Below are 13,164 nucleotides of genomic sequence, written 5' to 3'. Positions count from 1 at the left end.
CACACACACTCACACACAGACACACACACTCACACACACTCACACACACTCACACACAGACACACACAGACACACACACTCACACACACACTCACACACACACCACACACACACTCACACACACTCACATACATACTCACACACACAGACACACACTGACACACACACACATACTCACACACACACAGACACAACAACAACCGCCATTCGCCACTAAGTGGCGGTGACGTCACCACAACGCTTGTACCAGGCTATGTGCACCGTGAGGCCACGTGGAGTGTCGAACGCCCGCTGGCAGGAGGTCACGGGGCAGACCCAGGTGCCATGGGTCGACTGACTGAGATGACTGGCTGATGCACGACCTGTGCCCCCTATTGTGCCAACCTGCTGTGCTTTAGCCACCCGGCGCTCCGCTCGTTGTTGTGAGCGTCGCTCCTCCGCCCTCCGTTGTTGTTGGAGGGCGACTACCTCCAACTGCCCAGTAGCATCCTTCACGAGCCTCCTCCACAGAGGCCGATCTTGACACCGCTGGTACCGGTCATCGGCAAGTCCTCTCAGCTCCACGTCCTCCTGTACCACATCACTCCATCTCTTCTCTAGCCCGTGCCACGCCCGCATAGCCCCCTCGATCCGGCCGAACAAAAGCTGTTTCGGCATGCGGTGGCTGGGCATGCGGGCTACATGACCCAGCCATCGCAGCCTTGCCCGCCGGAGGAGCTCACCGATGGGACCTTGCCCAGATCTTTCAAGGATTTGTGAGCTCCTCACACAATCCAGTCTGGTTAAACCCAGGATGGATCGTAGGCAGGCCAGCCTAAATGTTTCTAACCAGCAAAGATGTTCTATTAGGGGGGTCCACGTTTCGCAAGCGTAGAGAGGGAATGACCGTGGCCGAGAAGACCTAAAGCTTAATGCGGAGCGACAGACCAGGTAGCTTCCACACAGCGTTACGCAACCGATGAAAAGATATTGCCGCTCAACTGATTCAGAGTGAGACCTCTGCTGTTAAACTGGAGCCGGTCATAAGCACACTGCCCAGGTATGCGAAACTCTCCACTCTCTCCACAACTGCCCCATCACTGATTGGGAGTTGTGGGGGTGGAGTGTCCGATGGTACAAAATACCCAGGCAGGTGCTTAGTTTTGGTGGGGCTGATGGTAAGGCCCCACCTCTTAGTGGCACGCTCCAGTCTCAGCAGCAGCGTCTCCAACTCCTCCTCTGAATGAGCAGCTATTACCAAATCATCAGCATACATAACGTGGTTGAGCAATAGGGAGCCATCCCTTGACCGCACCCGGGCATCGATTAGCCTCCCATTATATCTGTACCATATGGAGATTCCCCCGGTACAGCTATTGAAGGCTTCACGAACTACGTGGTCAAAATAGATGTTAAATAATGTGGGAGCCAGAGGACATCCCTGTCGCACCCCAAGGTGTACAGGGAATGGCTCTGACTCCCGGCCACATAGTTTTACCCGGGCCTGCTCACCATCATGAAGGTCCTTAATGATCGTGAGCAGAGGGTCAGGTACTCCAAAAGCACGAAGAACAACCCAGAGCCCAGGCCTACTGATGGTATCATAGGCCTTGACCAGGTCAATAAAGCAGAGATGTAGGTCTTGTTGGAATTCCCTACACCTCTGCTGAAGCAGACGGACAGAAAATATGGCATCTGTGCAGGACCGCCCTTTCCTGAAACCGCATTGGGGCTCCGCAAGCCTCTCCTCAGCGTACCTGGCAAGGCGATGCTGAATAATCCTTGCTAGGACCTTTCCCGGCACACTGAGGAGATGCTCCTGTAGTTGTTACAGTCTGTGCGGTCCCCCTTCTTAAAGAGGTCCCCCTTCTTAAAGAGGGGGACCACCAGGGCATCCTTCCAATCCTGCGGAACCCGTCCAGTGGTCCAGACCGTTGTTATGATGTCATATAGGGCAGTCTGTGCACAAACGCCACCCTCCCTCAGCATTTCGCTTGGGAGATCATCTCTGCCCGCTGCCTTTCCTGGTCTCAGACTCCGGATTGCCTTCAGTACTTCCTCAACAGATGGCACCTCAGCCAGCCACTCACAGGGGGTGACTTTTTCCAATATTTGAGGCACCGCAGCCTCAGCAGGGTCATCCTCACTTTGTGCCACGATGTTTTCCTGGCTGAGGGATTTTCCCTCCCCCAGGACCTCACAGAAATGCTCAGCAAATCTGCAAACCAGTTGCTGGGGGTCAGAGATTGGATCACCGTTTTTTCCCCTAATGATGGTAATAGGTGTGGCGCTGCAGGTTACTTTTTTGATGGAGTTAAATAGAGATTTGTGATCACGGGCCACTGAGGCAGACTCCATCTCCTCAGCAACCCGCGACCACCACCCATTCTTGCAGCGCCTCACGGCTCTCCGAACCTCCGAGCGAAGGCTGCGGTAAGCCTCCTCATTCTCTGACGTGGGATTCTGTAGCCGATGACAGTGGGCCTGTCGCTTTTTCTCAACCATCCTGAACACCTCCTCTGTCAGCCAGGGTCTCTGGGGAGGTCTGGACCACGTACCCAAAGCGGCGATTGCAGCTGCATGAGTCACAGTGCCAAACCTCGCCCATTTACCCTCGACATCAGGAGGAGTCGGGGACGATGCCAATCCCAGCTGCAAGCGATGATGAAATTCTCGTTTGCAACTTTCATCAGATAACTGAGACCAGGCCACTTTAGGTTGGAATGGGGTCCTGGGTGTACACCCACCACCGGAGTGGAAGAATGGCAGGCGCATCTTACAGATGACTAGTCGATGGTCAGAGGGCAGATCAGCTCCACGGTAGGTCCTGGTGTCAAGGACATGGGCTCACATCCGCTGGTCCGTCACTATGTAGTCCAGCACATGTTCTTGCTTGGATCCGGCATGCATCCATGATGTTGTGTGGATGCGCCGATGCCGGAACAGCGTGTTGGTAATTACAAGCCCATGGGCTGCACAAAAATCTAGCAGCCTCCTACCGTTGTTATTGAGCTGATCCGGCCCATGCCCTCCAATCACTCCAGGCCAGGTGCCAGCATCATGACCAACTCGGGCATTGAAGTCACCCAACATGATGACTCTATCCCGAGGGGCCACTTTAGCCAGCACCCGTGACAGGAGGTCATAGAAGGCATCTGACTCATCGGCTTTGCCTGCATCCCTCCACGGATGTTCATCTTCGGTGGGGGCATAAGTAACCACGACCACCATTCCTCGCCTCCGGTTGATGGGAAGGCGAGCCCAAAGTAGCCTGGGGCTTAAAGCTTCCCACACCTCACCGCCACGCTCCCACGCCCCTTTCATTCTTTTGTTCAAAAGAAGAGCCACTCCCTGTTGTTTGGCAGTCTCCTGCCCCGAGTAGAGGACTGTCCACCCCTCATGGTGGCAGGAGCCAGAGCCGGTCCACCGGACCTCCTGAATGCCACAGAGATCCAGGCGGTACCGGTCCAGCTCCCGACAGAGGAGTGGCAGTCTCTCCTCCGAAGTGAGTGTTCGAACATTCCACGTGGCCATCCGTAATGGCTTTTCGTTGTTTCTGGAGGAGCCCCGAGGTTTGAGATTCAATGTCCCGGCTCCGCCAATTGGGGTTTGGCCAGGAAATGTCATAGACGCCTGTCCCCCCGGGGCCTCCGGCACAAGCTTATTAGTTACATATTTCAGTTTAACTCGTGGTTTCGTGGTAATTTATTGAAGGTGGAGGGGTCACCAGCCCCTCGCACCCATCCAGAGCCCCCCGTTTAGCCTCTGTGCTGGTCACAGACGCCATGAGGGGAGGAGCCAATCGGAATTGGCTCCTCCCCCCACAGCATTGTCCACGACAGCGTTGCCCGTCCGGCACCTCACACACTCACTCACACACAGACACTCGCTAGGCACGGTCAGGGTTACTGTGGTGGTGGTGGCGATGGTGGCGGTGGTGGTGGTGGTGAGGCTGCGTGGACCGCGGTGCAGGTAGCGCGGTGCTGTTGCCGCGTGCCTCCGTGCGGAGCGGCCTGCCCGTCACGGTGACCCGCCGCCTTCACGTCGTTCCGGGTCACGGTCCGACTCCAGTCTGTGACGCGCACAGCGACGGCAGCAACGACGGCCTCGTGCCAGGCCAGGTGCACCCCGCCGGCAGGGGGTCAAACGCTCAGCACCGCCCTAAATCCGCCCAAGTTCCGGAAGCTTCTAGGCCAGGCGTGGGCAGAGTGCGGCCCCATTGGACATTCTTAATCAGGCCCACCGAACTTGTCCAAACATTAAATTTTGATTTAAAGCTTTCGTGACTGCAGTAATTCATATTCTTAGTTTTTTTTCCGGTAAAGTCACCACGTTGAAGGGAAACAACAAAATAATAAAAAATATATAAACCAATAAAAAAATTCTCACGACGTTTCGACCATAACTCAAAAAAATTCTCACGACGTTTCGACCATAACTCAAATCGTTTGAGTTATGGTCGAAACGTCGTGATAATTTTTTTTATTGTTTTATATATATTTTATTATTTTGTTGTTTCCCTTCAACGTGACTTTACCGAAAAAACTAAGAATTTGTCCAAACATTATTATTATCGTTGTTGTTCTTGGTTCTTTCGGTAAAGTCACCACCACGTTAGGAGGGGAAACAATAAAATAATAAAAATATAAAACAATAAAATTATTATTCTTGGTTCTTTCGGTTAAAGTCACCACCACGTTAGGAGGGGAAACAATAAAAGAATAAAAATATAAAACAATAAAATTATTATTCTTGGTTCTTCCGGTAAAGTCACCACCACGTTAGGAGGGGAAACAATAAAATAATACAAATATAAAACAATAAAATTATTATTCTTGGTTCTTTCGGTTAAAGTCACCACCACGTTAGAAGGGGAAACAATAAAATAATACAAATATAAAACAATAAAATTATTGTAAAACAATCAAATTAATATTCTTGGTTCTTCGGGTAAAGACTTTACCGAAAGAACCAAGAATATGAACATAGATGGACTCGTCCATCTAAACAAACTGTCAAATCACTCTCTCCGTGGTGCTAACGTTTAAAAATAAATAAACACCAACCGCCACGTCTTTCAAATGTTTCTTGCCGTTGGTTGTCACACCTGATGATGGCTGTTTGTGTCACGGTCGAAACGTCGTGAGAATTTTATTGTTTTGTATTTTTTTATTATTTTATTGTTTCCCTTCTACGTGGTGGTTTTCACACCTGATGATGGCTGTTTGTGTCACGGTCGAAACGTCGTGATTTATTTTATTGTTTTATATTTTTATTATTTTATTGTTTCCCTTCTACCGTGGTGGTTTTCACCACCTGATGATGGCTGCTTGTGTTACGGTCGAAACGCCGTGAGAATTTTATTGTTTTGTATTTTTTTTATTATTTTATTGTTTCCCTATCTAACGCGGTGGTGACTTTACCGAAAGAACCAGGAACAATAATTTTAACGTTTTTACAATAATTGTACTGTTTTATATTTTTACCATTGTATCGCTTCCCTACCCAACACAGTGGCGACTTTACCCAAACGCCCGAGAATATGAATCCCTGCAAGTCTCGAAAGCTTTCAATCTAAATCATCATTTTTCGATTTCCTTCGTCAAGGCTCTTTGTTCCTCTCACACAGCTTAAAAGCCGTGATCTGAACGTGGCTCTCTCACTCCAGTGCTGTCCTACCAGACAGTCTCGCTCCCTTCACCTGATGAAGGCCGCTTGTGTTGTGGCCGAAACGTCCGTGAGAATATTATTGTTGTGTTATTTTATTTCATCAATTTATTATTTTATTCTCATTCTACGTGGTGGTGACTTTACCGAAAGAACCAAAGAAGACTAAATCATCATCATCATCATCATCAAATTAAATTTTACCTTTCAACTTCAATGCCCCACCGCTCCCCGCTCCCCTCTACCGTTTCCCCGATAGTCGGCGCGCATTTTGACCCGGTGGTGTGTGTGGTGTGGTGTGTGTGGTGTGTGTGGTGTGTGTGGTGTGTGGTGTGTGTGTGGTGTGTGTGGGGTGTGGTTAACGGCGTGCTTTTGTGCCGCTCCGTGCAATCAGAAACGGGGTTTTTTTTGTTTTTGGCGTGCCCAAAAATCCTTCCGCGTCATTCCAGCCAATCAACCCCTGCCGCAAAGGCTACGCCCCGCCAGTAATCTTCAGAACCCACGTCGGCACGCGGGGTCAACAGAACGATTCTGCCCACGTCCGCTGCGGTTCTAGGGGTTCTCTCTCTCGCTCTCGCTCTCGCTCAGTTCCACACCCCCCCCTCCCCGGCCGTCTTTGTATCCCCACGGCTCTCACCTGCCGCGTGGTCCGCTCCGCCGTAGCTGCGGCAGCAGAGCGAGCGGCGCCACTGGCGGCGGACGGCGTCCTTCAGCGCGGCGTGGAACACGAAGATGAAGACGCCTGGCGTGTGGGGACAACAACAACAACAACAACATTATAAACATTATAAACAACATCAACATCATCAACAACAACAACAACAAAAACATCAACATCATCAACAACAACATCATCATCAACAACAACAACAACATTATAAACAACATCAACAACAACTTCAACATCAACAACAACAACATTAACATCATCAACAACATCAACATCAACAACAACATTATAAACAACATCAACATCATCAACAACAACATTATAAACAACATCATCAACAACATCATCAACAACAACAACAACAACAAGAACATCAACAACATCAACAACAACAACACCATCAACAACAACAACAACAACAAAAACATCAACATCATCAACAACAACATCATCATCAACAACAACAACAACAACATTATAAACAACATCAACATCATCAACATTATAATCAACAACAACTTCAACATCAACAACAACATCAACAACAATAACATTATAAACAACATCAACATCATCAACAATAACATTATAAACAACATCATCAACAACAACAACACCATCAAAAACATCAACAACAACATCAACAATAACATCAACAATAACATCAACAACAACAACATCAACAACATCAACAACAACAACAACATTATAAACAACAACAACATTATAAACAACAACAACATTATAAACAACATCAACAACATCAACATCATCATCAACAACAACATCAACAACATCAACATTATAAACAACATCAACATCATCAACAACAACATTATAAACAACATCAACATCATCAACAACATTATAAACAACATCAACATCATCAACAACAACATTATAAACAACATCAACATCATCAACAATAACATTATAAACAACATCAACATCATCAACAATAACATTATAAACAACATCAACAACAACAACACCATCAACAACATCAACAACAACATCAACAATAACATCAACAATAACATCAACAACAACAACATCAACAACATCAACAACATCAACAACAACAACATCAACAACAACATTATAAACAACAACAACATCAACATTATAAACACCATCAACAACATCATCAACATCAACAACAACAACAACATCAACAACAACAGCAACAACAACAACATCATCAACAGCAACAACATCAACAACAACAGCAACAACAACAACATCATCAACAGCAACAACATCACCAACAACACCATCAACATCATCAACAACAACAACAACAACAACAACATCATCATCAACAACAACATTATAAACAACATCAACAACATCATCATCAACAACAACATCATCATCATCAACAACAACAACAACAACAACAACATTATAATCAACATCAACAACATCATCATCAACAACAACAACAACATTATAAACAACATCAACAACAACATCAACATCATCAACAACAACATCAACATCATCAACAACAACAACATCATCAACATCATCAACAACAACACCATCAACATCATCAACAACAACAACATCAACAACAACATCAACAACACCACCAATAACCTCAACAACAACATCAACAATAACATCAACAACAACAACATTATAAATACCATCAACAACATCAACAGCATCAACACCATCAACATCATCAACAACATCAACAACAACAACATCAACAATAACATCAACAACATCAACATCAACAACATTATAAATACCATCAACACCATCAACATCATCAACAACACCATCAACATCATCAACAACAAGAACATCAACAACATCAACAACAACATCAACAACATTAACAACATCAACAATAACATCAACAACAACAACATCAACAATAACATCAACAACATCAACATCAACAACATTATAAATACCATCAACAACATCAAAATCATCAACAACACCATCAACATCATCAACAAGAAGAACATCAACAACATCAACAACAACAACATCAACAACAACAGCAACAACATCAACAACAACACCATCAACATCATCAACAACAACAACATCATCAACATCATCATCAACAACAACATTATAAACAACACCACCAATAACCTCATCAACAACAACAACATCAACAACAACATCAACAACACCACCAATAACCTCAACAACAACAACATCATCAACAACAACAACATCAACAACAACATCAACAATAACATCAACAACAACAACATTATAGATACCATCAACAACATCAACAGCATCAACACCATCAACATCATCAACAACATCAACAACAACAACATCAACAATAACATCAACAACATCAACATCAACAACATTATAAATACCATCAACACCATTAACACCATCAGCATCATCAACATCATCAACAACAAGAAAATCAACAACAACAACATCAACAACATTAACAACAACAACAACATCAACAATAACATCAACAACAACAACATCAACAATAACATCAACAACATCAACATCAACAACATTATAAATACCATCAACAACATCAAAATCATCAACAACACCATCAACATCATCAACAAGAAGAACATCAACAACATCAACAACAACATCAACAACAACATCAACAACATTATAAATACCATCAACAACATCAAAACCATCAACAACATCAACATCATCAACAACACCATCAACATCATCAACAACAAGAACATCAACAACATCAACAACAACATCAACAACATTAACAACAACATCATCAACAACAACAACATTATAAACACCATCAACAACAACTTCAACAACAACAATAACCTCAACAACAACAAGATAAACAACATCAATACCATTATAAACACCATCAACAACATCAACAACATTATAAACACCATCAACAACATCAACAATAACAACAGCAGCAGCAGCAACATCAACAACATCAATAACAACATTATAAACACCAACAAAAACATCAACAACAACATTATAAACACCATCAACAACATGAACAACAACAACACCATCAACATCATCAACATCACCATCAACAACACCACCAATAACCTCAACAACAACAACATCATCATCAATAACAACATAATAAACACCATCAACATCAACAACATCAATAACCTCAACAACAACATTATAAACACCATCAACAACTTCAACATCAATAACCTCAACAACATTATAAACACCATCAACAACATCAACTCATCAGCAACACCATCAACATCATCAACATCATCAACAACATCATCGACAACATCAACAACACCATCAACATCATCAACAACATCATCGACAACATCAACAACACCATCAACATCATCAACACCATCAACAGCATCAACAACACCATTAACACCATCAACAACATCAACATCATCAACATCAGCAACAACAGCATCGACAACATAATCATCAACATCATCAACATCATCAACATCAACAACAGCACCATCAACACCATCAACTCCATCAGCACCATCAACAACACCATCGACACCATCAACAACATAATCATCAACATCAGCAATAACAACAATAACATCAACAACATAATCATCAACATCTACACCATCATCACCATCAACATCATCAACAACAGCATCCACAACATCATGGACAACATCAACATCATCAACATCAACACCATCAACAACATAATCATCAACATCAACACCATCAACACCATCCACAGCACCATCAACATCATCAACAACAGCATCCACAACATCATGGACAACATCAACATCATCAACACCATCAACACCATCAAAACCATCAACAACATCAACAACATCAAGAACATAATCATCAACATCAACACCATCAACATCATCAACAACAACATCAACACCATCAACATGAACAACACCATCAACATCATCAACAACACCATCAACACCATCAATATGAACAACACCATCAACATCATCAACACCATCAACATCATCAACAGCATCAACAACACCATCAACATTATCAACAACATCATCAACACCATCAACAGCATCAACAACACCATCAACACCATCAACATCAACAACATAATCATCATCAACACCATCAACATCATCAACAGCAACATGAACAACATAGTCATCACCATCAACACCATCAACAGCATCAACACCATGAACAGCATCAACACCATCAACAGCATCAACACCATCAACAACATCAACAACACCAACATCAACACCATCAACATCATCAACAACACCATCCACAGCACCATCAACATCATCAACAACACCATCAACATCATCATGGACAACATCAACAACATCATCATCAACATCAGCAACATCAACAACATAAACATCAATAACGACATCAACACCACCATCAACACCATCAACAACACCATCACCATCAACACCATCAACACCATCAACAGCATCAACAACATCAACAACACCATCATCACCATCAACATCATCAACAACAGCATCCACAACATCATGGACAACATCAACATCATCAACATCAACACCATCAACAACATAATCATCAACATCAACACCATCAACACCATCCACAGCACCATCAACATCATCAACAACAGCATCCACAACATCATGGACAACATCAACATCATCAACACCATCAACACCATCAAAACCATCAACAACATCAACAACATCAAGAACATAATCATCAACATCAACACCATCAACATCATCAACAACAACATCAACATCATCAACATGAACAACACCATCAACATCATCAACAACACCATCAACACCATCAATATGAACAACACCATCAACAACATCATCAACAGCATCCACAACACCACCATCAACACCATCAACACCATCAACAGCATCAACAACACCATCAACAGCATCAACAACACCATTAACATTATCAACAACATCATCAACACCATCAACAGCATCAACAACACCATCAACACCATCAACATCAACAACATAATCATCATCAACACCATCAACATCATCAACAGCAACATGAACAACATAGTCATCACCATCAACACCATCAACAGCATCAACACCATGAACAGCATCAACACCATCAACAACATCAACAACACCAACATCAACACCATCAACATCAACACCATCAACACCATCAACATCATCAACAACACCATCCACAGCACCATCAACATCATCAACAACACCATCAACATCATCATGGACAACATCAACAACATCATCAACATCAGCAACATCAACAACATAAACATCAATAACGACATCAACACCACCATCAACACCATCAACAACACCATCACCATCAACACCATCAACACCATCAACAGCATCAACAACATCAACAACACCAACATCAACACCATCATCAACAACACCATCAACATCATCATGGACAACATCAACATCATCAACATCAACACCATCAACAACATAATCATCAACATCAACACCATCAACACCATCCACAGCACCATCAACATCATCAACAACAGCATCCACAACATCATGGACAACATCAACATCATCAACACCATCAACACCATCAAAACCATCAACAACATCAACAACATCAAGAACATAATCATCAACATCAACACCATCAACATCATCAACAACAACATCAACACCATCAACATGAACAACACCATCAACATCATCAACAACACCATCAACACCATCAATATGAACAACACCATCAACAACATCATCAACAGCATCCACAACACCACCATCAACACCATCAACACCATCAACAGCATCAACAACACCATCAACATTATCAACAACATCATCAACACCATCAACAGCATCAACAACACCATCAACACCATCAACATCAACAACATAATCATCATCAACACCATCAACATCATCAACAGCAACATGAACAACATAGTCATCACCATCAACACCATCAACACCATCAACAGCATCAACACCATGAACAGCATCAACACCATCAACAGCATCAACACCATCAACAACATCAACAACACCAACATCAACACCATCAACATCATCAACAACACCATCCACAGCACCATCAACATCATCAACAACACCATCAACATCATCATGGACAACATCAACAACATCATCATCATCAACATCAGCAACATCAACAACATAAACATCAATAACGACATCAACACCACCATCAACACCATCAACAACACCATCACCATCAACACCATCAACACCATCAACAGCATCAACAACATCAACAACACCAACATCAACACCATCAACATCATCAACAACACCATCAACATCATCATGGACAACATCAACAAAATCAACAACATAATCATCAACATCAGCAACATCAACAACATAAACATCAATAACGACATCAACACCACCATCAACACCATCAACAACACCATCAACACCATCAACAACACCATCGACAGCATCAACATCACCACTAACATGATCACCATCGCTAAGATCACTCACATCACCGCCATGATCACCACCACCACCCTCACCACTACCACCACCACCATCACCCCCACCATCATCACCACCACCACCCCCACCAACACCTCCCCCACCACCACCACCACCACCCCCACCACCACCGCCACCACCACCACCACCACCTTACCCTGTAGGCTGTTGGACACCACGAAGAGATAGGTGAATGGCAGGTAGAGGGGTCCCCAGGCAAAAAAGGCGAATCCCCAGGTGACGCCCAGCAGGCAGGTGAGAGACACAGCACCCCTCACCCTCCTCACCAACTCCCTCACCAATCTCCACAGCTCGCCACCACCACCAACACCACCAACACCACCGCCTTTACCACATCCTCTACCAACACCACCACCACCACCAACACCACCGCCACCACCACCACCACTACCACCACCA

At 43.9% G+C, this 13,164-nt stretch overlaps 1 long non-coding RNA gene across 1 annotated transcript; it reads right to left on the bottom strand.

Moving 5' to 3' along the window:
• Positions 1-1,572: 1,572 nt before the first annotated feature.
• On the bottom strand, positions 1,573-13,107 carry LOC142908139 (uncharacterized). Its single transcript, XR_012931615.1, has 3 exons — positions 12,902-13,107; positions 6,284-6,388; positions 1,573-4,051 (listed from the first exon to the last, which is right to left on the bottom strand). It is a non-coding gene; the product is annotated as an uncharacterized LOC142908139 (long non-coding RNA).
• Between the last annotated feature and the right edge of the window lie 57 nt (positions 13,108-13,164).

This window comes from Petromyzon marinus, assembly GCF_048934315.1.
Source record: "Petromyzon marinus isolate PM22_M1 ecotype Great Lakes invasive population chromosome 73 unlocalized genomic scaffold, UKy_Petmar_22M1.pri1.0 chr73_unloc.4, whole genome shotgun sequence".
In the NCBI taxonomy this organism is placed as follows: domain Eukaryota; kingdom Metazoa; phylum Chordata; class Hyperoartia; order Petromyzontiformes; family Petromyzontidae; genus Petromyzon; species Petromyzon marinus.
Note: the sequence above shows the minus strand (reverse complement) of the source record. Positions and strands in the feature narration are given on the sequence as shown.